The 26,838-nt window shown below is 48.1% G+C and overlaps 1 protein-coding gene across 1 annotated transcript in view; it reads right to left on the minus strand.

Annotated features, from left to right (window-relative positions):
- Blk (BLK proto-oncogene, Src family tyrosine kinase) overlaps nt 1–25,667 on the minus strand; it is a 51,992-nt gene extending 26,325 nt beyond the window's left edge. The window contains exon 1 of the mRNA XM_076852254.2: nt 25,609–25,667. The gene's annotated coding sequence lies outside the window, so the exon portion shown is untranslated. The remainder of the gene's footprint in view (nt 1–25,608) is intronic.
- Nucleotides 25,668–26,838: the final 1,171 nt, after the last annotated feature.

Consider the following 26,838-nt stretch of genomic DNA (forward strand, 5'->3'; position numbering starts at 1 on the left):
GCCTCAGCTTGGGGTAGCTTCATGTCATTGATTTGTAAATTCAGTCCTATAGAATGTTCTGCATGGGGAATTCTGCTTCCCTGTGGTGGTGCATCAGGTGACTCTCTCTCCCTCTTCCTTTCACACTGAGTGAACTCCACCGGCTCCACCAGATCCAGGCTCCTCTCGGAGAGATGCTACCTAGGCGTGTTTCTCCACGGTGCATCCCATCAGGATAATCACGATGTCTCGCTACACCATCTAATGGTGCGGAGAGAGATGGGGATTCAGGGGTACTCGTCCCTCTGTCAAAACATTCCTCACCAACATTTCAATTACTGTCTCTGTAGGGGTTATAGAATGTCCATAATCTGATTTCCTCATTTATCCCACATTTGTCTGGGGGTCAAGAGAAGAAAGGATGAGAAAGTGGAAACATTGCCATGTGCAATCACCAGAGTTGGGCTGGATTTGAGAGACAGGTATTTTCCCAAAGACATTTGAGACAGGAAACATATTCAGTTGGCAAAGTTTTTTCATTGGCTGGATTTCAGAGTGACGCAGAATTATTCAAGGAACCACAGTTCATACCTTGTACGATACTCTTAAAGCCTGCAGCACACGGTATCCCCAGGTGGTCTGCTGTCCTAGTACTGATCTGCCCTGATCCTGCTCAGCTCCTGTATGGGGCACTTCCCAGAGCCAGCAAAGGGCTCCCTAGATGCTACCTCCTGACTCCTGGCAGAGTTGAGGGCTGCGGGGCACACGTGGCCCCTAGCTCACTAGCAGTGATAACTTAGGACTTGTGTGTACCTCTGGTCCAGGTGGCAGCTAGTGGGCACAGTGAGGAGATGACCATGTGGCTATTTTAATTTTATAAAGCAAAAACATTTTTGCTGTGGAAATTCACTCCCCTTCCCCTACCCACTGTGGTAAATGTGATAGAAAAGATTTCAGATGATAAAAAGTTTGAGGGTTCTGAGCAAAACTTCAGGAAGGAAGATGGCATTCTTAGTAATACCGATGAACATTTACTGTCACCTACTCTGACTCTGCGGACTTGGGCAAGCTTGAGATCGTTAAGCAATTATGTAGACAAACAAAATTCCTTTATGTGAACAAAATTCCTTTTTTGGAAGGAGGCACCATATAAATTTATATTTTAAGAACCCTCAAAGTAGTGATAATTAAAACATGTTACAAATTATGGAATTTGCAGATAAATGGTTGGAGCTGGAGAATGTCATGCTAAGTGACATATGCCAAACTCAAAAAATGAAAAGCCAAATATTTTCTCTGATAAGTAGATGCTGATCCATAATGGGGGTGGAGGGTAGGGAAGAATGGAGGAGATTTGGATTGGGTAGAGGGGAGTGAGGGGAGGGGAAGAGGTGTGGAGGTGGGAAGGATGGTGGAATTAGATGGACATTATTATCCCATATACATGTATGATTGCACCACTGGTGTGAATCTGCACCATGTACAGCCAGAGGAATGAGACGTTCTGCTCCATCTGTGTACAATATGTCAAAATGCATTTTACTGTCATGTATAACTAATTAGGACAAATTTTAAAAAATTTAAAAAGACATGTTAGTGAAATGCTAAAACATTAATACAGCCACTGTTGTATTTTGTATTGATGTTCAAATTTTGATTTTTTACATTGTTTTCATTTTTAAAAATCAAAGTGAAAAGTTAAAGCATGGGCTCTTTACATACTGATGCCATCCATTCTTTCCTGGTGGCATGTGTTTCTGCAAACTCGGCTTGTATTAGAAGCAGCTGGGGAGCCGCAAGCCCCAAGCCCCGCCCGAGTCCCGAGTGCGGCCCCAGGACTTCTGATGCACAGGCGGGGGAGCGGGGTCTAGACCTGCATTTTTTACACTTGCACAAGAATGCTGATGCGACCTTGCAAAGACCCTTTCCTTCGCTAGGCTTTGCTTCTGGAGTATGTGTTGAGTTGTAAAAAGAACTAAAGAACGGAGTCCATCTTTTCTTTCTTAATCTTCTTCTTTCTGTAACTGGTGCTTATTATTTATGCAGAATAGTGGGTTCCCTTGTAGCGTATTCATACATGCATATAACACAACTTGATCAATTTCACTCCCTGATCCCTCCCCTTGCCTTTCCTCCTCCCTTCCTGGGTCCCCTCCTCTACCCTGATTGTCTTCCTTCTACTCTCATGACATCCTTCTTCTCATCTTTCCCCTCTAGTTTCCACACGTGAAAGAAAACAGATGATGCTTGTCTTTCTGGGTCTGGCTTATTTCACTTACCACGATACTCTCCAATTCCATCCATTTTCCTGTAAATGACATAGTTTTGTTCTTCTTTATGGCTGGATAAAACTCCTTTGTGCATATAGACCACATTTTGTTTATCCATTTATCTGTTGATGGATACCTGGGCTGATCTCTAACTTGGCTCTGAGTCCCTCTTAAATAATGATAGATGTTTTACTGCTCATGATCCTCTTGTCTCTAAGTGAAATAATTTTTCTTTCCTCCATACAAGCATTTCTTACATATTACTATATTTCTGCATAGATTTCTGACATGGAGAAATACTTTTTTCTGTAATAACTAGCACTTCTGTGGTACTTTCCAGCTTGCAAAGTATTTTCCCATATAGCATCTCAAGAGCTTCAAATGATTCTGTGAGTTAAACAGAATCCCCTTCCCTTTCCCTCCTCTTCTTCTGAAATAATCAGAAAAAAAGGCATTCTTGCAAATCAAAATTGTGACTGAAAAAAAAAGATGTGTATGAGGTTCAAGTTGGTGATCCAAAATATAAGTCTGGAAAATGTCCCAGAAACAATGCAAAGTAACTAATACAAATTGAGAACACAGACAGGATGTCCACTCTCACCGCTCTGACGCAACATCATTCTGGAAGTTCTAACTAGTGAAATGAGACAAGAAAATAAAAGGTATACATACTGAAAAGAGGAGAGACTGTCTTTTTTCACAGGAGACATGATTCTCTACATAGAAAATCCCAAAGAATCAACAACAGCAAAAAGTGCTTCTGGAACTGACATGCAAGTGAGATTACAAGGTTCAAAGTTAAGTGACAGTTAATTACTTTCTCATATACTGTCAAGGAACCATTGGAACTTGACATTTAAAATGATACATTAATACCAAAAATAACCATTTGCAGATATAAATCTAATGAAATATGTACCAGATCTATATGAAGAAAGCTACAAAATCCTAATAAATGAAAAAAAAAAAGATCTAAGTAAATGAAGGAATATTCCATGTATATGGAGAGGAAGGCTTAATATTGTCAAGATATCAGTTCTTCCCAAGTTGACATACATTCAATTAAATTAAATCAAAATCCCAGCAACTTATTTTGTGGATATTAACAAACTGATTCTCAACTTTATAAGACAGACAAAGACCCAGAATAGTCAACACAATATTGAAGAAGAAGACAAAGTTAAGGGCTGATTCTACCTGACTTCAAAGCTTATTCTAAAGCTAGAGTCGTATTGATAAGAAAATAGACAAATAGATCAATAGAAAAAAATAGTCTAGGAAGCCCCAAAATAGATTCATATAAGCATAGTCAACTACGTCTTTGACAAAGATCAAGTGTAATTTAACAGATAAAGGGTAATCTTTTCAACAAACGTGTTGAAAATATTGGACGTCTACATGCAAAAAAAATTTTAAAGACATGAATCTAGATACAGAATACACGTCTTTCACAAGAACTAACTCAAAATGGATCATAGGGTTACATATAAAATGAAACTATAAAACTCCTAGAAGATAACTGAGGAGAAATTTAGTTGACCTTGGGTTTGGTGATGATTTTAAAAATATAGTACCAATAGCAATCCATGAAAAAAAAAATGGTAAGTTGAATTTCTAGTCATATATCAAAGAGAAATGACATATATCACCACAGAAGGACTAGCACGTGTGGATCCAAAGCAGCTTTGCTCAGATTTGCTCCCAATTGGAAACAAAAATGTCCCTCAGCTGAGAAGTGGGTTTAAAAATTGTGATTATAACAAACCATTAATACCTGAACAAGAAGAGCAGGATGGTACGAGAAGGCAGCTAAATCCAAAAGAACATGTTCTGTGTGAGACTCTGTACATGAAATGCCACAGACAGTCCATGTGTGGCGATGGAGAGCAGATCAGTGGTCGTCACCAGCTGGGATGGTATAAGGGGACTGAACTGAGAGGGCTAAAGAAAACTTTTTTGGGTGATGAAAATGTTATACATGATGTCTGAGGTGGAGGTTGCACAAGTTATGTATTTGTGCAAACTCTAATTGTACACTTAAAGCAGGTGAGCCTTACAGAAGGCATTTACACCTTATTAAAGCTGATTTAAAAAAACACTGGAAGGCCTGGGGATACAGCTCATTTAATAGAGTGCTTGCCTTGCATGCACAAGGCCCTGGGATCAATCCCCAGCACCAAAAAAAAAAAAAAAAAAAGCATAGGATGTACTCAGTGGATAAGCACCCCTGGATTCAATCCCTGGTTACCAAATAACAACAACAACAACCAAACAAACAAACAGAAAAAAAAAATTGGGAGCCATGGTGTTGAGCTTCGCTTTCCCTTTGTATATTGAGTTTTGCAACATGTTAGAAAAAGCTCATTCCTGTCTAGACATCCCAAATTAACTTAAAAGCCAGTGAGAGCTGCCCTTGCACACAAACATGCTGGGGAAAGTAGGTAAACTAGAATGGATTCTGGAAGGACAGAAAGTGAAGTTTCAGGAGTAGCAGGAGATGGGAGGAGTATTGGCAGCTGAGTGCAGCTCCAAGTTCACAGAGAAAATAAAAGAAGCCCCCACTGAAGGTTGGGATTCGGGGAATTGTCGTCAATGAGAAACGCAAGTGACACAGTGTCCGTAAGACCTTCTCTACGTGTCTAGTTATTCTTCTCAGTGGTACAGGAAAACATTCACATGGTCGGTCAGGTTGTTGTAATGCTTGCTTTTCATTTTGAAAATATCTGAGAACTAACTTACCTATGAAGCACAGTAAAGGTCATATAAATACAGAGCAAAATATGGACATTAAGAGCATTACTGTGTGAAGCTGAAAATAGAGCATGTGAGAGTGTGTGTGTGTAAATAAATACTGTTGTAAGTGGATAAATGACAAAATAAGGGTTTAAATATATCATTTTAAACCAGAAGTCAATCACTAGAAAAATACAAAATAATTGATCAAAACTGAGGGGACCGAGAGACGGGGGTTTAGGCAGCTGGCAGAGAAGAGGCAGCCAGATGCAGCACGCTGTGGGATCCATTCAGTGAGCACAGAAATGTCACTGTTCCCACGAATGACAGTGGTAAATATTGCAGAAAGGAGATTTAAAAACAAAACCTGTTGTCACTGTCTGCCTCCATGGAGGAGCACAGTGTTGGCAGAGAGGCAAACTTCGAGTTTTCAGTTTATCCCCTTGGGTCTGTCCCAGTTTTAAAACAGTATTCCTAGATAACTACAAGAATAACAAAATCTAGCTAAGCAGATGAATGGATAGATAAATTCGTAAAAGAATGAAAGAAATATGAATAAACAAAAGTCCAGAATATATCATGGTTGGGCAAAGGAGTAAACGGCAGAATGCTTTGAATTGCATGATTGAGAAGTGTACAGAAGCAGGCTGGGCGAAGGGTCTGTGAATACACCTGCAAATTTAAAAAAATGTCTGGGAGCCTTTGGTGGAAATCAAACTGAACCCTCAATTCTTGGGAGTGAAATTTGCAAGCAAAGGGAGTGGGGTCTTGACATAGCTCTGTGGGGGTCGTGTGCTTGCATTGCATACCTTTTTAAAATGTGAGACCAAAAGAAAAACAGGCATTTACTCAAATTTTACAAAGGGGAGTGTGTGCCCTGAAGTCCTGTAGAGAAAGGCCAGGGACAGAATGAAGGAGGTGACACCGTCCTCCACTGTCCGGCCTCCTCTTAGGAATCATGCCAAGATTCCCCTTTTCACAGCAATTTGCTTGTGCGCCGGAAACTTCAGAACATAGAACGAAGATAAGAATGACCTCTTACACCATCGTTCAGAGATAACCATTGTTGACATCCTGGAATGTCATTTTCCCAGGCTATTTTTTTTTTAAAGCAAAAATGGGATCTTTATCTATATCCTGTTTTGTGATCTGCTTTTAAAAGAACACATCACGGTCATCTTTTCCTATTACCTATTTTGTCTGCCTCGTCGTATGAGAGGCTGTAGAGCATCTTATCATAAGCGTGTGGCACGCTTACTGTCCCCATTCCTTCCGTTACACCCCAGCTTACTTCAAAACGCTTTTAATATCACAAAAATGCTGCAAAAATGTCCTTTGCTCACGGACTTCATTCTGGCTCAAGTCTCTCATTAATATTGGTAGAGGTTAAAATCTGACCGGTGGGATTTCTCCACCCAAGGACTCTTTCAAGTCCTCTGACCCATGGCCAAGTTGTCCCCGGCCATTTCATACAGCCATGTGTGAGTATTTCTCTGCACTTTCTCTACAATGCTTATTATTATTCTAAGTTAATCTATTTTAAAAGTTACCTTCTACTTTTCAACCTCATGTTTTTATTAAGCAAGTAATACACACTTGTAGAAAATCAGAAAATTCTGGATCTATCTACACACAAAAAAATAAAGTCACTGAAAACTGCAGCAATGGAAAACCACCATTAACAATTGGCATATGTATTCCCACAGGTTTGACGTATACACACACTTAAAAATAGCCAAATTGTTTATCCCATGTCATAACTTGATTATTTCCGTGAACACTATAGTGTAAATTATGTCCAAGTAAATATAATTTTGAGACCATTATTATTATATGCCATTTTACTGTTGATTTATTTAACCATTATTGGTCAAATAAGCTATTTTCAACCTTTGGTTATTATAAATAGATCCATTGTAAACATACTTACAAACTATATATTGAGCTATTTGTGCAGTGTTTTTAAAGTTTTCTTGCTGCTAGTGGAATTATGGTGTCAAAAATATGTAAATTTTTAAGGTTCCTGGTGTTACGCTAAAATTGACATATACCAAGGCAAGGCTGACTCACATCCTCATAGTGTTGAGGAACACCCGCCCACTTATATCCAGCTTAAAAACGGCTTTGTCAATCTGCTAAATGAAGACTGATGAATTCTTCTATTAATATTTACCATGTATTTATTCATCACTGTTTCTCATATTCTGATTTGGTTGACCATGTCCTTTATACACTTTTGGACTGCAAAAATGTCCTTTGCTCACGGACATCATTCTGGCTCAAGTCTCTCGTTAATATTGGTAGAGGTTAAAATCTGACCGGTGGGATATCTCCACCCAAGGGCATGGCTCTTTCAAGTCCTCTGACCCATTGATCATTTTTCCCCTGGTATGCTAGAGCTTTCTATATGATACATATTTCTAATGTATACGTTGTTACATATGTTGTAGGCACTCTTCATTTAGCCTTTGCTTTTTAACTTTACTTATGCCATGTATTATGCACAAAAGTTTTCATATTTTATCTAGACAATTTATTAATTTTCTTATCAACTTTTATCACTTGCAAGTGTTATTCACACAACCCAAGATTATAGAAATAGACAACTATTTAAAAAATTTTGCTGTTAACTATGAATATTTTAAATACATAAAAGGTACAGAAATAATGTAACAGCCCTAATTCAAACAGATAATATTATTTTGTTACACTTACTTCAGTTCTCTTTCCCACCCCCATCCTTTTTTATATTACAAAGACAGACACCCCTATTGACTGATCATTATTTTCTCCTCTCTGTCTCTTCAAAAGTAATGATTACCTTGAGTCAAGTGGGCGTTCCTACCATCTGCAATTTCATGTGCTTACAGCATGTATTAGGAGTCAATAAACAATACATATTTTTACTTTGTGTTTCAGACTTTTACAAACTTGGCTTTATGATATATGTAAACTTTTTGAAGTTTGTTTTTTTTTTTTTGGCAAATATCTTGTGTTTCTGAGATTGAGACAGACCCCTAGTTCTTTTTTCTTTTGCCTTATTCTATTCAATTACATAAATAAACCCCACTTTATACACCCACTTTCAACTAAGAACCAGTTCTTAAGGACGAGCAGCATGCTGAGGGGCTTCCTTGTGGTGTCCCCTGTATGTGTAGGTGAGAGTTTCTCTGAACAAGGAGAATGACTGCATTTAGTTTACCTTGTGGACCACAGGCTAGGGGCATGCTCCTTCGGTGACACTGTGGACTCCCAGCTTGATATCAGAGTGATAGAGCCAATTCATCCCCCACCCCCAGTAGCAATGAGACATCTCTTCTTGCCCTTATTTCCACTAAATCTGACGTGAGACATTCCTTTCTATTAACAGGGTGGGTGGTAAATGGAATCTTTTTGAACTTTTTCTTCCCTGATTGCTCATGGACCATATTGATTTTTTCCACTGTGTATGGCCTATGCTTATCTTTTGACCATCAAGTAATTTTTTTTCATTTCCAATACTAATTTAAACTGTAAGTTGCCTAGAAATATATGCAACAAAAGATGAGCAAACTTACATGAAGACCCTGGCTTTACTGAAAGACACTTAAGAAGTACTTAAACCAAAGGAGAGAGATACACTAATGGTGATCAGGAGGACTCAGCATGAAGCTGCACCTTCTCTCCAAGTCTTGAAAACACCAAGTGCATTTTTAGTCAGTATTCCAACCAGTGTTTTCAAGGAACTTTACAAGCTGGCTCTAAAATCCTGCAGATGAGAAAAGGCTCAAAAATAGCAAAGGTATCCACAAAGATAAAGAGTAAGAGAGGAGTCCCTGTAGAAACCAAGGCTTACTCAAGCTGCAAGGAGAAAGTGAAGTTGGCAGAGGAATGTACAGACGCCGCGGGGAAGGTGTGGGGCACCAGACGCCCTCCCGCTCCTGGAGACACGCAGATGGCCAACCAAGGACGAGCCTTCAATGAACAACAGAAACCCTACTCTCTCCTCATAGCCATTTCTCCTCATATCCAAACTGATTGAAGATTTAAGCATCAAAAGCAAAAATTTAAATTGTCAGAAAAAGAATACAGCAAAATATTATTAGAATAGAGATAAGTATTATTAAAGCAACAAAACAAATACAATATAATAAAAAAAAAATTTAAAACACCATTCTCACTAATTAGAGATCCTACCTACTGCACTTTAAATTCCCACCACCCTGGGACCTGTTTCTGGACTACAGGTGTCCACCCCTTGCACAAAACCACACATATCAATTATTACATGTAATGATACAGTTTAACTCCTTTTCAAGACTTTCTTCATTATTTTTGGTCATTTATTTTGATACTATAAATTTAGAATAATTTTGACAAGTTAAAAACCTCAATGTTAATTTTTGCTGGTATTGCATTTGAATTCATATTTTTTTTTGAGAATTGGCAATATTAATGCCATGACTGAAAAAGAAAGCTATTGAATTTTGTATATTTCATCCTCTAATTAATTCTAATATTTTTCAGCCATCGACGAACTAGAAGATTAATATGCCATCTTCAAAGCCTTTCCTCTAAATACGTAGACATTTCATTATTTTTTCTTATCACCCTGGCTGGAAGTTCCAAAACAAAGCGAAGTGCTGTCACTGCAGGAGGCACCTCGAACTTCTCCTGAGCTTGGCGGGGAAGCCTTTACAGGAATGCCACTGAATTCTGATGAATGTCTTCTAAAGCATCTGTCAGAACAGCTGACAATCATTCTTCTGGTTTTTACTTGCTGATGGGACAAATTTCCCAAATGTATTCTTCTTCTTTTTCTTTTCTTTTTTTTTTTTTTTTTTTTGCATCTGGGTACCCAATCCAGCTGTGTACCTCGTGCATGTGCAAGTGCTCTACCATTGAGCCACATCCTCAGCCCTTCACACAGTGTTTTATAATGTTGGATTCTCCTTTCACTGTGAAATGAAATGAATCCTAATCTATTGCAGCATGTGAAATACCATGTTTGATGCCCTTTGGCCTATTTTGTAGAAGAATTTTTGTTTATACATTAGTAAGCTAAATTTACTTGTAGTTTGTATACGACAATTTCTTTTTTAATTTTTTTAAAAAAGATTTTATTTTTAGCTGTAGTTGGACACAATACCTTTATTTAATTTATTTTTATGTGGTGCTGAGGATTGAACCCAGTGCCTCACATGTGCAAGGCAAGCGCTCTACCAATGAGCCACAGCCCTAGCCGTGACAATTTATTTCTTGATAAAGCTCAGAAATTTATATGAAAAATGTGTGCTTATTATAGAAAAATAATGTCAACATGGGAAATTACATAGAAAAATCCCCATAATCCTAATACTCCAAAGCAACCTTTATTAGTATCTTGGTGTATTTCTTCTTGGTCTTTTTGGGGAAAGGACTAGTTAATATAGAGCAGGAAATAAAGCAGAGTCTTGGAAGGAGACACTCCAGATCCAAATCCTAACTTACTAGTCACAAAGCAGGGCACAGTTGGCAGCTTCCTCGATCTCCTCAAGTCTCATTTTCACAGTCATTAAAAGTGAGATGATGAAAACAACTACCACACAGGATTGTCAAGAGAATGAGCAGACCCGAGTGGCCGTTCAAGTGCCGGGGCCTCGGGCCCTTGGTGAGCTATGATTCTGCTGCACGCGGCTTTTACTTCCCTCTTACCACTCAAGGCTACATCACGAACCTTTTTCATGTCATTGACTCCAACACAATCCTTAAAATCTCCCACTGTGCATGCACATGTGTGTGTGTCTTCATCTAACACCTGTGCGCGGGCTTCGCCTACATTTCAGACTTTGCTCAGACTCAGGAGGAAAAGTGCCGTGTCCCCATAGCAGGGACTGTTTCAGGATTCCCAGCCCAGGCTGCCAAGTTGCTTTCCAAAAAGGTGGTGATACTGTCAGCATCCAGCACCGCCCCCCCCCCCACACACACACGCCATGGTGATGGCAGTGTGGTCCTCAACACCCAGAGGGATCCCTGGGACTGTCCAATTCCTCCCCATGCAAACTCATTGCCCCTAAGTACTTCCTCTGAGGCCGGGGCCCTGCGCCAGGCCGGGGGCAGGTGCTGGGCTACTGGGAGCTCACATTTTTGACACCAAGAAGAGCAAAGGGAAGACAACAGAAAACAAGCAACGTAAACGAGCAAGAATTTTCAATAGTGGCAAAGGCTGTGGCGAGGGTCAGCCAGGAAGATGTGGCAGCCACAGAGCCACTGTTCCCATAAGGTCTCTCCCTGGGGCGAGAGTTACGGTGGGTCTCAATGGCAAGGAGACGGCTTTGCAGCATCTAGAAGAGTGGGAGGCAAGGCCCTAAGGAAGCGTGGGCTCCACAAGAGCCAGGAGCAGGAAGCAGCTGGTTCCTGAGGGAGGAGGTGAGGGCAGAGAGACCTCAGGGCAAGGAGCTGAGATGTCACTTAAAATGCCAGAGTGAGCTCCTGGATGACCCAGGGCGGGCTTACCTGATCACAGCAGCTGTTGTGTAGAGCAGAAATCGGGAGTGAGCTGGAAGCAGGAGATTAGGCAGGAGGCTAGGTGACAAGCCGCGGCTGAGACACTGGTGTTGTCAGCAGAAATGGGGGATGTGGATGGAGCAGCGAGATACCAACCTCAGCGTGCAAGACCTCGGGGGGAGGGGCCGTCTGTGTAGGGCAAGGAAACACCCCTCAATCTCCTGAAGGTTAGGACCTCCTGCTGCCCTAGGGGCTGCTATAGGGTGTCAAGATGCAGAGTCAGAACCCGTGTCGTGCAGGCCGCTGCCAGGCAAACCTTCTGTAAATCTGAACGTTTGGAGCAAACTTAGGAAAGTATGTCCCGTCTGGGTTCTGACAGAAGTCACCCTCTAATGTGCGAGCAAGCCAGTGTCTTGCCCTAGCTGCTGCCCTAAGTGGAAAGTCTGGGCCTCTGGATAAAAGTCCCCAGTGCCCACATGTGGCCACAGCTGCTCAGTGTGGCCACCAACTTCCCTGGCCCTAGGAGAACTGGGTCTGGACCTGGTCCACCCAGGGACGACTGTGTGCCCTGCGCACTCCCGGCCCCCAGCCTCATCTCCCGTCTGCAGAGGGAGCTGAGGTTCTGGCATCCGAGCTCTCACTGCCACCAGGCACGGGCATGAGCCAGCCCCAATGCCCTCGACCCTTCCTGAAGCTTCCCCACCCAGCAGGCCCAGGCGGCTCCTCTGGATGCCGCGGGGAAACCTTCTCTCTGCTCCGAGGGGACCCTTGACTCGGGTCTCACTTGTTATGCCCTTGAGGAAGAGGATCCTTCCACGTAAGGAGCCAAGAACTCTGACCACAGAACCGGGCAGTGCATGGGCAGGCAGTTCCTTCTGGAGAGCTACTTGGCTGTGCCCACTGGCCTGCAAGCCCTGGCTTCTCTGGGGAGGGCACAGGTCTTCAGGAGCTGAGATGGTCCCCTGCCTGTCACAGGTTGGGCAGCTTCTACCCTCCTAGCCTCCTCCTGGGGCTGCTCACTTCCACGTGCCCAAGACAAGCACTGTCCCAAAAGTCACTCAGGGCTGGAATGTCAGTGTACCCAGGGGCTGGGGGGCCAGGACACCTGCAGGAAAGCAGCCTGAGAAGGGGCTAGTGAAGCTCAGAGGACCCACTGGGGACTGCAGCAATTTCTGGTGGACATCTCGACCTGAGGCACCAGAACCAAGCTCCGGGTCCTCCCCCACCCCACTGGTCTCCAGACTGTGACGGTCCTGGCCAACATCAGCTCCATCTTCTAGTTGCTCATGCTCTTTCTCCCTAGAGTGGCTCACGACCATCTCTAATTCCTGTTGGTGCCACATCAACAAGCAGCCAGATCTGGACCAGTCTCCCCACCTCCTCTGCGGCCAACCCCTTCACCCACTCCAGGCTCCCAAGCGCCCTCCTTCCTCTGGCCTCCCTTCTCTTTCCCTGTCCCCCCACAGCCCAGTCCCGAAGGCCAGCATCTTGTGATCTTGCAAAAAGTAAGCCACATCATGTCACTTCTCTACTCAGAGCTCTCCAAGCCCTACTGCCACTCAGTGTCAAATCCAAAGTCTTGTGGGCCAGTTCTCAAAAATTAAATGTGCAATTACCATAGCTTCCAGTGATTCCACTTCCAGGTTTGTGCCCCAACTGAGCACAGGCAGGGGCTGGAACGATCCTGGTGCTCCTGTGCCCACAGCTGCATTACTCACAAGAGCCTGAAGCAGGAAGCCACCCTAGTGTCCCTTGATGGGTGAGTGGATACACAAAAGTGGTCCACACACACAGTTGGGAATTATTCCCCGCTTAGGAAGGAGGGGAATTCTGGCACATGCTGCAAGTCAGAATACCCTGGAGGACAGATGCCAAGCGAAGTACGTAAGACACAGGGGGACAAACACTGCGTGACTCCACAACGTCCCTAGAGTAGACAGATTCATGGAGACAGAAGACAGTGGGGGTGCCAGGGCCTGTGAGGGGAGGGGAGTCTGTGCTAATGGTGGGTTAGTTCATTAGGTGCTTTCACAGCCGCCACCAACTGCATGGCTTAAACAAGACGTTTGCAGGGCTAAAGAACGGAAGTTTGGGAGTCTCTTTCTCTCCACCTCCATGATGTTAGTTCTTGGGGAAATGGGAGATGATGGGACCGTGAAAGACCTCCTGGATGATCTTTCCCTTGAGAGGTCACTAATGAATGTGTCTTGAGCAGGTCAGCTAGCTCCTTGCAAGTTTCGGGAGAGCTGCTGCTCTTCTGGGCTAGTCTCTGCACCCCAGGGGGCCGTGAGCGCCCTCACTGTGCTGCGTGGTCTGAGGGCATCCACCAGCCAGCGTGGATTTTTGTTCTTTTCATTGTGACCTTGAGTGTGAAAGATGTTGTGTATCTGCGGCACAGGCCACTGCCGGGGACACGCATACACACACCCAGCTCACGGTGAGAACCGAAGCTTCGCAAGACACTTCTCACTACTCCGCCAAGCCACGCTCTCCAGTATTTTCTGTTCTATACCATGTCATTTTTAAAAGGCTGTGACAACCCATGAAACTCACAACCCAGTTGGTGAGCAACTGAAGAGCAGTGACTTCCTATCTGAAGCCACTGCTCTGAAGGAGTCACAGTCGGGGATAAAAGTGCCCAGGGAGCCTGTGTCCTGCCAACGCCATGTCACTCCAGCACAGCACATGTGATGCCAGGGGAGGGTGCCCAGGGCTTGGGCGGCACCTCTAAGGCAGAGTGGTATTGTAGGTGCTTACGTAATGTTAGGAAGTTCTGGAGATTGATGAGGTCAGTGACTGGCCTAAAAGTTAGAGGGGAAAATGTCAAAGACAAGGCAGGTGCTCAGACCAGGTCACAGAGTGCAGATTCACCAGAGCAGAAGATCAGGGCGTGAGAAGCGCACAGAGGAGTTAAAGGGAGAGGGGACCCAGCATGCACCGCCTGCCACTTCTGCCCAGGCTTTCTGCCAGACCCCGGGATGCAGGCGGAAGCCACCATGTCCCCAGCCCGTGGCACTAGCTCTCGGCTCCCTCTAGTCTTCACGCTCCCTGGAGGCAGCCTCTGATGGCCCTGCTTTACAACTAGGACCGCAGCCTGACAGGCCAGGTGTGCCAGGTCCTGGCCAGGTGTGGAGGCAGGACAGGTACAACCACAGCCCGTCCTCATTCCCCCGCCTCCGCCGCCTCACCCCTCACTGCCAGGCGGAAGCGCCCTCCTTCACCTGAGCTCACACCTGCTGACAAAATGGGGTTTTCAGGGACTGCAGGGCCCCTGCGGTCTGCGTGGGGGTATAGGCAGGGTGGGGGTTCCAGGGAAGGCTGAGGCCTGGCTGCTGACCCTGGAACAGGTGCTGGCCAGGAGTGGGAGGGCTGAGGGTAACAGTCCCAGTTCCTGGGCGGGTGTTCGCTGGCCGCATTAGAAACAACTGAGACGAACGGCTTCCCGGGCTCCTCGTTACCAAAAGTCTGAGTCAGGACCAGAAGCTGTATTTCTTACAACTGCCCCACTGTGTCCCCCACAATTCTGACACACAGCCAGGGCTGCACTGAGGCCCCTCCTAGTCCTAGTCCTCCTGCATAGGCACAGTCACCAGCCACTGTGCCAAGAGGTGGGCAACCAGCCCTGAGAAGGCTCAGGGTGGGGAGAGTGGAAAGCTACAGGGGTCAGGTGGGCATAGAGGCCCACAGTGGCCACTGTGGCCAGGACCAGCACCTCTGTTCAGGGTGGTTTGCAGGCCCTAACTTTTCTACCCCTATCCCTACCCTGCTCCCAGCCCTCAGAGGTGTGCTTGGTTGGGAGACCGGGGGTGACCTGCATTCCACTGAAGACGCCCAGGATGAAAATACGATTTGCTTTTTCATTGCGTGACTTCTTGCCACATTCAGGAGCTCCTTCCCCTGCGATGACGCCGGTTTTCTGTGAGTGGAGAACTTGGCCTTGCTGGAGGAACCATGAGAGGTGGGATTGAGCTCTGCCTTTGCTCTGTGCCTGTGCTACACACACTGGAGCTCAAAGAGAGCAGGGCGGGCTGAGAAAACCCAGTACACTTAGGAAGTTACCGTCACCACTGCGCCAGAATCTGTTGTTAATGAAAGACACTGCTCCAAGAGGAAGGGCCGGCGGCATCCACGAACCCAGGGCTGACGTCTCCCACCCTGTAGTTGAACCTTGGGATTTGGCCACTTGAATTTCAAGGTTTGGGGGGCTTCTTGAGCCTTAACGAATAACATTTTGGTTTGATAAATGCAGCTTGCCTGCTATGGTTCATGCTTGATCAGGAAAGAACAGTTAACTAGCCACAAATACTTCTGGGTCTGTCTGACTCTCTGGTGAGACATGCAGAGCTGGTGGGATTAATCTCTTTTAAAAATGCCCAAACATTTCCTTTCATCAAGAGCCACTATTGGCACAATCCTGGCCAAATCTCGTGCTTTAACTTATTAGCAATTAGCTTTGGTTAAACAAGGTGAAGTAGAAGGAGCCGTTTCAGTAATGGGGCACTTCTGTGTAGAAGGCAATCGTTCAGACTCACAGGGAGAAACACCTGGGGTCAAATCCGAGGTTCCCACATGCCAACCCAGAGTCCCTCGGCAAGCCCTTCTGCATCTCACAGTGGGGCTCACGTGTTCCCATAGCACAGCTGCCCCTTAGTATGTAGGTGGAGGCCTTCAGCCTCCTTCATTCAACCCCACCCTTCTCAGAAACCAGGGGGAGGGGGAAGGAGAGAGGAGAGGTGGGGGAGAAAGAATCCAGTTTTAAAAAAAATATTTGGGGGAATCACAGCCCTCTCACAGATCTATTCCTAGAAAAGACATTTACATGCCATTTTTTTTAAAGTGGGTGTAGTTCATATTGTTCTTCTATTGTTAACACTTGGTATCTATAAACAATTTTTAAATTTAACTTTATGCACCAAATTTGGCACCCAATTTCAGGACTGATTTCCCGGAAGCCCCACACTTCATGGACCTCTGATTAAGAACAAATGAGGCCAAAACTTGGGGTTTGTTTCTGTCTGAGTCATTTCTTTTCATAGGCAGGAAAGTCTGCTCTCTGGCCAAAGACCACATCAGCAGCCCTGGCCCACAATATGGAGGCCAGGAAGCCAGAGGAGAGAGGGGGACGCTTGGCCAGCACGGCCCTGGCTCCCGCTGCAGTTCGAAGCCCACCCGCTCCGCTCTGAACTGCAGTGGCACCACGCATTCCAGGCGGTTTTGCAGCTGCGTGTTATTTTGTTGGTGGCTGCAGCCCTCTGTGACGGCAAGCACAGTTGAACTAGTTAACACAAGGAAATAGGACGCGGCCTCGAAAGCGATCATTGTGGAGACCTGGAGCCACAGGAGGGACGTGTGTTACGAGGGAAAAAGAAAGTAGATTCGAAGAGCCGTCCTCAGGCTTCCAGAAACAAACCTCGGCATCAGCCAAACCAAGCTGAGAACCGCGTGGGTAAGGGCGCTCGGCTGGCGGCCCTGTCAGTGGCTTCTATCTGTTCTCAAAGTTTCCTTTGGATTATGTAATTTCTACAGTTTTAAAGTCGGGAGGCAAATGATACATCTGCACGACATTAGCCTGCCCTTCCAGATGGCCCTGGCCACCCGGGGAACTTAGGGTCACAGCTTCGCTCTTCCCGCGGCTCCCTTGTGACTCTGCTGTGGAGGCAGGCGGGTTGCAGCAGGCCCAGCAAAGCCCCCAGACCCAGATGACCACAAAGCCCAGGGCTGGCCCTGGAAAGAGTGGCAGGCAGAGTCAGCACTCCAGTGCCCACCCTGGAGGAGCCCTCTCAGGCCCTGCTGGGTGGGCCCCTGCACAGAGACCGGCTCAGGCCACCAGGGTGAGGGGGCTCTGTCCAAACCTGTGGGGGTCTCCGGTTCCTGTCGCACGCACATAGACTGACGCACAGAGTCAAGCGTAAGTGATGTGTTCACGATGTATCTGGCGCAACAAACCCGCTGGGGGAGGCATTAGGTCCCCTGCTGACAAACCCAGGTCTGGTCTAGCTTCCGGCTGGCATCTGCTGGGGCTGGGCATCTACTGTGGTCTTCATGATGTCCTCATGAGTGCCTGAGGTCAGCTACACCCCCAAAGCCACCTCGAGGAAACTGCCAAGTCTTCCTGTGACAGAGCCTGAGGGCAGAAAGCAGCTCCAACCTCAGGTAGGAGGCCACTGTGACCCAGTTAGGTCCGGTCAGTGCCTGAGTCATTACTGGGAAGCCTCCTAGGTAAGACAGTGTCTGCTGCCTGTAGCTCTGGCCTTAAGACCCCTGGCCTCCCCTCTGGGCTCCTAATGACCTGCCCTTCATCCCAGCCCCATCTGCAGCTGGTGGAGCCTGAGGAGCCAGCCTCAAATGCCACCTGGCCTCTGGACACAGGAATGGCTCCCTCCTCTGGTGGCCCTAAGTACACAGCAGGACCTTGGGGACTATGTCCACGGCAATTTGAGTTGGGTTGAAATAGCTGATGGGCTCCTAGGGCTGACTCTTCAGTGACTTTTATTTTGGTGGCCTCGGGACCTGGCATGGTGTCTGCCTTTCTGCGTGTCCCAATAAGTAATGGCTAAGAGTGACAGTCTCAGAGCTGGGAGCCACGGAGGTAGAAGGAAGAATGATGGAGGACGGACATGTGGGAGCAAGGGAGATGCAGGAGCTGGGCTACAGGCCAGGCTCCTGGGTGGACGGGAGTGAGCTCCAGGCAGGACTGACCCCGCAGTACAGCAGGGGCTTCTCCCCGGGCCCGTTCCTTCAGGCGAGCTCATGCCAGAACTTCCTAGCAGAACAGAAGGTGCCATAGCCACAGGCCACGTTGCTTGGGTCACCTGCACATGCTCCTCTGTGAGCAGTTCCTGGCTCTCGACTCCTCAGTCCCTGTGTGTGCACGCGTGGACAGACTGCCTGCAACATCCCAGGCTGGCTCAGCCCCACCTCCACAGCCACGCCCTCCGTCTTGCTGCAGTGCCCAGCACAGCCCAGTGAGGACAGGCAGTAGAGAGGGAAGAGCGCAGACTTCTGAGCCACACAGACCTGAATCTGCACCTTGGCCCTGATCCTTCCTAACCCCCGCCCTGGAAAAGCTCCTGACCACAGCACAGGCTGCTGTGGATGTTGAGCCCCTGCACAAGGCATCTGGCACATTCCTGGGCATCCAGTCTGCAGCCCTTCTGCATCTGACCAAATGCATAAAGTGCCGGGCAGACCCACAGAGGGCCGACCAGATGGAGGAGCTCCCGTGGCCCTTCGTCTATCCCTTGAAAAGCAGACACGAAAACAAGCTGGGGAGGAAGTCTCCCAGCCAAGGCGTCCAGGCTAGCACCCAGCTTTGGAATCACAGTCTCAGGGACAAACTAGCCTGGCAGGGGCCAACACTCTTTGGCCACCCCTCCCAGTGCCCTGGCTCAGGATGCCCCCTCATCCAAGGTCTTACTAACGTCATCTGCACCCCTAGGCCTGGCAGGTCTTTGGCATATTCTTGGCTCTGTGTTGGCATAGACACTTGTGCCCCCAAGCCCTCAGCCATCCCCCTGGAAAGCTCTGGTTAGTGGTTCCTAAACTCAGGCACGTGGGCCACCCTGACCTAGGCCTTTGATCTCCACTGGGGCCACCAGGATCCTGTCCCTGTAACATCCTTCAGAGTGTCGGCTTTCCTTGTCTAAAGGCTCCCGCTAGCCCTGCGGCGTGGTGGTGTCCTCACCTCCAGCCAGGTGGCCACGGCTGCCCTTCCCAGGTTTGCACTTGGCAGGACCCTTCAGTGCCAGCTGCACCTGCACACACTCATGGTGGCCCCGGCCAGCGCCCCTGAAGATCTAGGATCATTCTCAGGGCAGGGTTCGCCACAGGGAGGAAGGTCAGACACTGCCTTTCTTCCTTTAAAATCCTTCTGGGGCTCTCCCTGGTTTGCAGGGGTCCTTCCTCCTTGTCCCCCCGCCACACCCATTCCCGTCACTCCTCCCTCCCAGGCACCTTCCACGCTCCAGGCTTTGTAAACGCAAAGCTGACAAACCCAGGCCTGGTCTAGCTTCCGGCTGGCTTCTGCTGGGGCTGGGCATCTACTGTGGTCTTGATGGTGACCTCATGGGTGCCTGAGGTCAGCCACACCCCCAAATTCTGTGCTGGAAAAAAAACAAAGCCACAAGCTCAGAGGGGTTCCCACGGCCTGTTGGCAGATAGCACAGGAGTCTGTGTCTCTGAGATGCCTTGGACTGGTCCATCTTCTCTCCACTTTGCACTGTGTTCTGTACCACACCTTGACCCATCTGTGGGTGAGGCTGCTGTACCTGCCATCACCAGGAAGAAGGAAGTAGAATGCTGTGGGCTGAAAGGCACTGATGTGTTGGAGGTTAGGTCCCCAGTGTGGTGAGGTGATAGGTGATGGCAGCTTTAAGAGGAAGGGCCCAGTAGGAGGTCACTGGGGGTGTGCCCTGGGAAGAGCAGAGCAGAAACCAGCGCCATGCTCTGGAGCCTCTAAAACTGGAGTTAAACAAACCTTTTTTTCTTTATGAGAACCCAGTCTTGGGAATTTTGTTATAGCAGCAGAAAATGATCTAATATAAAGAAACATACTGGGCATAGGACAGTGAACACGACAGGGGCTGACTTGAGGAAATGTGCTGGGTCAGTCTGGATAGACAGGGCTCAGGTGGCTTCACCAAGTCTCAGTTGCAATGGGCAGGAGAGACATAGAGCCCTGTGCCCCACGATCGTGTCACAGATGTTTTGAGAATGGGGTTGTCCAGGGCCAGAGGCTGGAATGAGACATCCTGGCAGCCCCCCAGGATTCATCGATTATTGCCAAACACCAACTGGGCGTCCCCAGAAACTTTTGACCTGAGACTCATAATCCCCCTGGAACTTGGGCCTATCCTTGCAGAAAGCGGGATAGGCCCAAGTTAACTGGTTAGACTCAAAGCTAACTGGTGTCAGTTTCTACTATTCAGGAGTAATTAAGGTGTTACTGAATATTGTCCTGTCTTTTGTATACCAAATTGTGGGCTGAGATTCCCACTGGCCACACCCAAATCTGCTCTCTGTTCATGGTTACCTGAGCCAACCACATCCTTCCAGAAACAGAAGTACCTTAGGAGTAAATTCAGCCCACACTTCAACCTCCTGTGAAGCCAGCGTCCCCAACTATTTCAAAGATTTTGCTTAGTGTCATTGTTCTTGCTAACAGCACATTCTGTTATTAATTGTTGTTTGAAATAATAAATAGGCCAAATACATGCCCCTGAGTATCCACAGGCTGTGTGACCTTGGGAAGGCAAAAATAAATAAATAAATAATAAAGAAAGAATGAGATAACTCAGCATTTGAGTTGTCCTCCCCCCTTGGCCTGGAAACAAGGCATGGAAGGGCTCCAAGGCCTTCCCAGGCCTCCTGAAAGATACCCCGCAGTGTGGCAGAGAAGAGGAGGGACAGCGCCAGGGCCAGGCTGGACACTGTCTGTGTGACTTGAAGGAAAGCACTTGGCTCTCTGGATAGGTGACAGGAACTGGGGTGGAGAACCACAGGCTCCTGGCACAAAGTCTGAAGCCCCCTTTACTCTCCCCGCCCCCACTGGGCCCAGTTCCCGAAACAGTTAGTCATGCCTGGCTGTGCTGGGCAGGGGAAGAGCGACGGGGGCTAGAAGGCTCATGGGACGTCAGGTCTGGGCCTTCACGTGCACATAGGAGGTCCCGGGGAGACAGGCAGCGAAGGCAAGGAGAGGGTTCGGCAAAGTTCTGGGGTACACAGGGAGTCTCCGAGGACAGGACGGCCCAGCATGCCGAGAGAAGCAGGAGGCCTGGAGTCTCCTCCCAGTCTCTGGAGGACTGGGTGGGAGGCTGGGAACACATGGGTTAGAGTAGAGGAGACTGGACAGAGATGGGCCCCAAGGAAGTGCCAATTGTCCAGTCTAGAGGAGGAAGGACCAGAACTGAAGCCGTGGAACTTTGGAGACAGACTGGAGACAGGAGGGGACAGGTGCTATCACAGCTTTGCCTTCCACAGGAAGCCCCACCGGTGAGGCCAGGTGGGCATCCTCTAGCCTTTGCTAAGACTCCTGCCTCCTCTCCCTCCATGTTTCTTCCCCGGGGGACAAAGCCTTTGCTCAGGAATGCCGGCATAGCTGGTGGCTCATGGCAGGGGCATAAAAGATGGAGCAGCCATTCTAATTGTTTCACTACGTTTTAATGTTCTCTCTGCTCCTCGTTATTGAGACCAGCTGTACCTGCACAGCAGAAGCACCTCCTCACAGCTCCCTGGCCAGCCAAGCCACCATGGCACGTTGAAGTAGGCCAGGGTGGGAGCGTCTACACCCCAGGAGTAGGCAAAATGCCACCAGGCTGGGGTCAATTTGACTTTTCTAGACTTGGTGTGTCCTATGTCAGCACACTGTGAACACCACAAAAAACGGAGGAAGCTCTCTTGGATACGTAAAGTCAATTAATCAGCTTGGTGCCAGTGTCAGTAAGCAGGACGGTGGTTCTCACAACCTGTGGCTTCTCCGTAACGTAAATGAAACTATCAGCCAATGCTGGTCAGCAGCAACCACAGCTGGCTATCCACCATGGCAAAGGTCAGCGGAGCATCCTAAGGGAGTCTGTTGACTAGATGGCACCTAGAACAAGGAATGCTGTGTCTTGTTGTTATTTGCAAATTTTTGTATTTTTTATATTCGCAGGTTTCATAATGAATGTGTGTGTGTGTGTTTAGTTCACTTGTTTCCCAGAAAGCTGGTGGCTAAGCCTTCCTAGCACACCCTGCTTCAATCTACAAGGAAACTACCCTGACCAAACAACGTCCCCACTCAATGACAAGTGCCAGGGAGCCCATCGGACAGATGCCACAGGGTGGAATCATTCCTATTCCATGTCACTGTGTAGAGGAAGGAGGTTCAGCTTTTCTCATAAAGACACTAAAGCACAGGAGTTCTGGGTCTTGAAGGTCAGAACTGACTTGACCCACTGAGCATGGGCAGCCACAGCCCTGTGGACACTACACACCGGTGTGCATTACATGAACACTCCTGAACTTGAGCCACCCTGACAGCATGAAATGATATTTTTACATGACAAGTTCTTTAATTTTTTTATGTATATTGTTTATTTCAAAATCTCAAAAAAGGGGAGTGTGGTTTGAGCCTCCCCCAGCCCCCACCCAGCATCCAGATGTCAAGGTTTGCAAGGAGCCAGCCGAGTGGGGGTGGTAAGGGACCCCCAGAACTTCCTTGTGTCACACCCTCACCAAAGGGGAACCAGGAGCCGTACAGTGGCTTGGGCCTGGACTCCCATCACGTGGCTCTATTTAGGTCACATGTGTGCCTAATTCTGGGGTGGCTGCCTCACACGCCCGCTGCTCCACACCACCCCACCTCGCAGGAAACCGAACGTGCCAGGCCTTGAACACCTCTGCTCCTTCTGCAGGGGCTGCTCCCTGCACAGCTCTTCCATGGCTTAACCTTCACTAGCACTCAGGGTTTTGTCCTTGTATCGTTCACTCAGAACAGTTTTGCAGGTTACTCCCCCGTGGGCCAGACACTGGAACCCAAAGGGGCACGTGGGGCCTGTCACCCACCCTTAAGGAGCTCAGTTCTAGAGAGGCTGGCAGACCTGCCAGCCAGAGCTCTAGTATGTGCTGAGGTTCGTGAGGACACAGGGATGGCCTTGGGCACTGTGAGCGAAGAGGAGGTGTCCACGCTGGTCCTGAGCATTAGAAAGGAGGACTTGTGGACTGGGGCTGGGGCTCAGTGGTAGAGCACTTGCCTCCCATGTGTGAGGCACTGGGTTGGATCCTCAGCACCACATAAAAATAAACACATAAAAAGACATTGTGTCCACTTACAACTAAAAAAATTAAAAAAAAAAACAGAAAGTAAAGAAAAGGGGACTTTCCTCATTGAGAAGGTGGGGGGACTGCAGGCAGAGAGTAAGCAGGGGCAGGCCGTGCAGGGGCAGGTCAAGCAGGACAGGTCAAGCAGGGCAGCTGCCTTCCAGAAGCCACAGGTGTCTGAGGAGTCCCTGAAGATAAGGAGCAGATTTGACAAGAGGGCCGTTGGGGCTGGCTGTCATTTCCACTCACAAGTTTTGACTTTCATCTCAGTGTTTTGTGATTGTCATCTCAATGTTGTGATTTCCATCTAAGCGATGTCTTCCTGCAGCTTCTGATTCTCCTTCCTGGCCAGCATCACTTCTGAGCAGGGCACACCTGCCCTGGGGAGCCTGCAGGGGTGGGCTAGGCTGCTCTGCCTGCCGTTCCCTCTCTGCACACCTGAACCTTACAAGTGGCCTGTCCCCACAGAGGCAGGGCAGCAGTGTGGGCCCCCCAGGTCCCATAACTCTGTGGGACCTCACTCACCCAGGGAGGGACTTGCAGTCCTACGCTATATGCTACGAGTTCACGCTGGCAGAAGCATTTTCCCACACAGAAAGCGGCTCCTTGACTGGCCACATCAGAGGCCCCCAGGCCCTGGGGGATGGTGGAGCTAGGGGACGCAGATTCTATCTGGGTAGGAGGCGGTGTTTCATGTGGGGGCTTTCCGGGCTCCTTTCCTCCATTCTGGCCTCCCGCTTCCTTCCTGAGAGGAGTCAGGTTTGGGAGCCTGGCCTGCGTGGGCACAGTGAGCCCGGCAGGGCAGACCAGGCTGTGTCCAGCCCCAAGTCCCCCAATAGGAAGGGCTCAAAATGGGTGCTGAGTGAAAACTAAGTGGACATTAAGAAGGACCCTAAAGGGGGGACACGGAGCTCTTCCCTGAGTAAGGTGGGGGTTGGGAGAGAGAATAGCTAAAATACAGAAGGGCTCCTACGTTCAGGAGCTCAAAAAGAGGGGGACCTCGGGGCCATGGATGGCAGGTGTCTAGACTGTTGAGCACTTGGCCACTCTGCACTAAAACAGGATGAGTGTGAATATTTTCTCACTTTTTATTTTATTCATAATTCTAGATTCACAGTTCTAGTTCAGCTTTAGATTCTAGTTTGGAATTCTAGATTTGTAGAAAAATTGCAAAGATAGAGAGAATCACCCAGGTTCCCATTTGTTTGCATCGTACCTAGCATGGTCCATTTATTGGCCAGAACTTAGGTACTGATGTCGGTACAATGGTATTAATAAAAGCCTAGGTTAGGTTTACATCTTACGTATCTTTCCACTGATCACTTTTGTCTTTGGGATTCAACTCAGGATGAAGTTCTGGATTTACATGTGACACCTCTTTAGTTTCTTCTGAGCTGTGATAATTTTCATATTTTTCCCTTTTTTATGACCTTGACACTTTTGAAGGTCAGATATGCTGCACACTGTCCCTCAGTTTGGATTTATCTGAGGTTTTCTCATGATTAAAACCGGGTTACAGGCTTGGGGGAAGAATCGCAAGGTAGAAAAAGTGACTCAGCCCCGGGGCTGTGACTTGGTCGCTTGGCCCAGCAGGTGTCTGGAGGGTTCTCCTCTGCACAGCCATGTTCTTCCCCTCCACACTCCAGGCCCACTCCTCCCTGAAGGTCGGAGGGGTGAAGCTCCACCAACGAGAGTGGCCACGGCACCTGGGGAATGCTCTGTCACTACGCACCCCCATGGTCACAGTCCTTGATTCCTTGGCAGGGTGGAGCAAGGAGGGTGAAATCAGGGACCCGTGACAAAGTGGACAGAAAAGTCGTCAACACCCTAGGATCGAAAAAGGTCCCTCAAAATATGCTAGCACTGCCCTTTCCTTTCCACAGTTGGCCTGTCCTGGCAAAATAGATGTCTTAGCCAAAAGAACCGTCATTAAATCTATTCAGAATACAGAAAAAATGGAACAGCCCCATTCAAAAACAAACAAAACGACAGCAGCCGTTGACCCTGAGCCAGAGGTTCCCACATTCCTGCCAACCTCGCTCACCTGGGCTCAGCCCTGCCGCCGGCCTGGGGTCCCCTCCCACCTGCGTCTCCAGCCACGTCCTGTGACACACTCGTGGCCTTTTCCAGCTTGGAGCCCGAGACACAGACTCTACTCTGGGTGGAAGAGCTTTTATATACAACAATAGAAATTCCTCCCAAAGAGGAGCAAGCCAAGAGCAGGGCCACCACTTCCTAGCCACAGTGCAGACCCTCTTTCTACACCAGAGCGGTGTCCTCCTGCCCACCCAACTTTAGGGTCCCAGAGCATGGCTGGCACAGGGTAGAGACACGAGATGGCCAAAAACCAGCAGAGACCTACCTCGTGGCTTCAGTGGCTTCTCACCATAGCTCTTCGGAGCCAGGACCCCTACTGTGGAGTGGCCTTCTGGCTGTGACCAGCAGCCCACCAAGCAGTTGTGAAGGAAAAGCCCGTCCTCAGGTGGAGTCCCCGCATCTGCATCTCCGTCCTGTGCATAGCTCGTGGCTTCCTGCTGGCAGCAGACGGGGGCGTCGCCCCCCACTCTGTGATCGGAGCTCCTTCAGCTGCCTTCACAGAGCGAGCTCAGCAGGAGCCCTGACCCTGCAGACCCCAGCCCTGCAGCTGGGCACTGCAAAAGCTTCTGCGGGCTCACAGAAAAGGGTCTTGTGGCCCCTCTGTCCCAGAAAAGCCCGCTAGGAAGGTCTGCGAACCCCGGCCTTTCCCCAGCCTGGAGCCACGTTGGTCAAAAGGCCCCTCTGCCGCCCCAGTGTTTTCTCAGGGGGTTTTGGTTTAACGGCATGGCTGATGCTTCCCTCACCGAGTCTGGCAGGGTGTGTGAATCTCTAGCAAACTCTACAAGGTGTTTTGCTCTGCCTTACACAAGAGCTTGGCCTCTGCATGTGCCACCTGTATGAGCCAGGGTAGCTGTTCTCTCGGCCGCATGGGTTCCGTTTTGCCTTTTAAATGATGCTAATAATAGCCAAGTCACAGGCCACTCTGAGCCCTGCATGGTAGAATGAGTACCCACGGTGGGCATGGAACTGGTGCTCGGCGAAAGTGAATTCCGCATTTTTACAGCGCGGTAGCCTGTAGGTGATTCTGATCTCAGAGCTTCTTCAGCTGCACCACTTTCCTTGGCTATGACAACCCAGAGGGGCAGAGACAGCAGGGCGATGGGGACAGCGTCCCAACCTCAAGTCTAAGACCCTTGAGGGCATGTGGATCAGTCAGGGCCATATCTACACCACAGTCCAGAACCTCAGCTTCCTGGTGGACTTCCTTTCCTCACAATTTAGGACTAAGAGAACAATTCACTGTGAGTTCTTCTGGGGAAGACCTTTTGGCAGATGTCAGCAGCAGCATTAAGCTCTTGAGTTTTAAGGCACTGTGAAAACAATCTGCTTCGTTGGTTTTGTGAGAATAAATGGATTGATGTATAAAAAGTCCCTATTACAAAGGGCTCAGAACAGTGTCCAGAATACCGCGCATGTTCAGCACATGATAGCTATTGTTAATTCATTATTATATTAACCTCCTGATGCCTAACAGTTGGATCTAAGCATCAAACAC

This window comes from Callospermophilus lateralis, chromosome 4, assembly GCF_048772815.1.
Source record: "Callospermophilus lateralis isolate mCalLat2 chromosome 4, mCalLat2.hap1, whole genome shotgun sequence".
NCBI lineage: Eukaryota > Metazoa > Chordata > Mammalia > Rodentia > Sciuridae > Callospermophilus > Callospermophilus lateralis.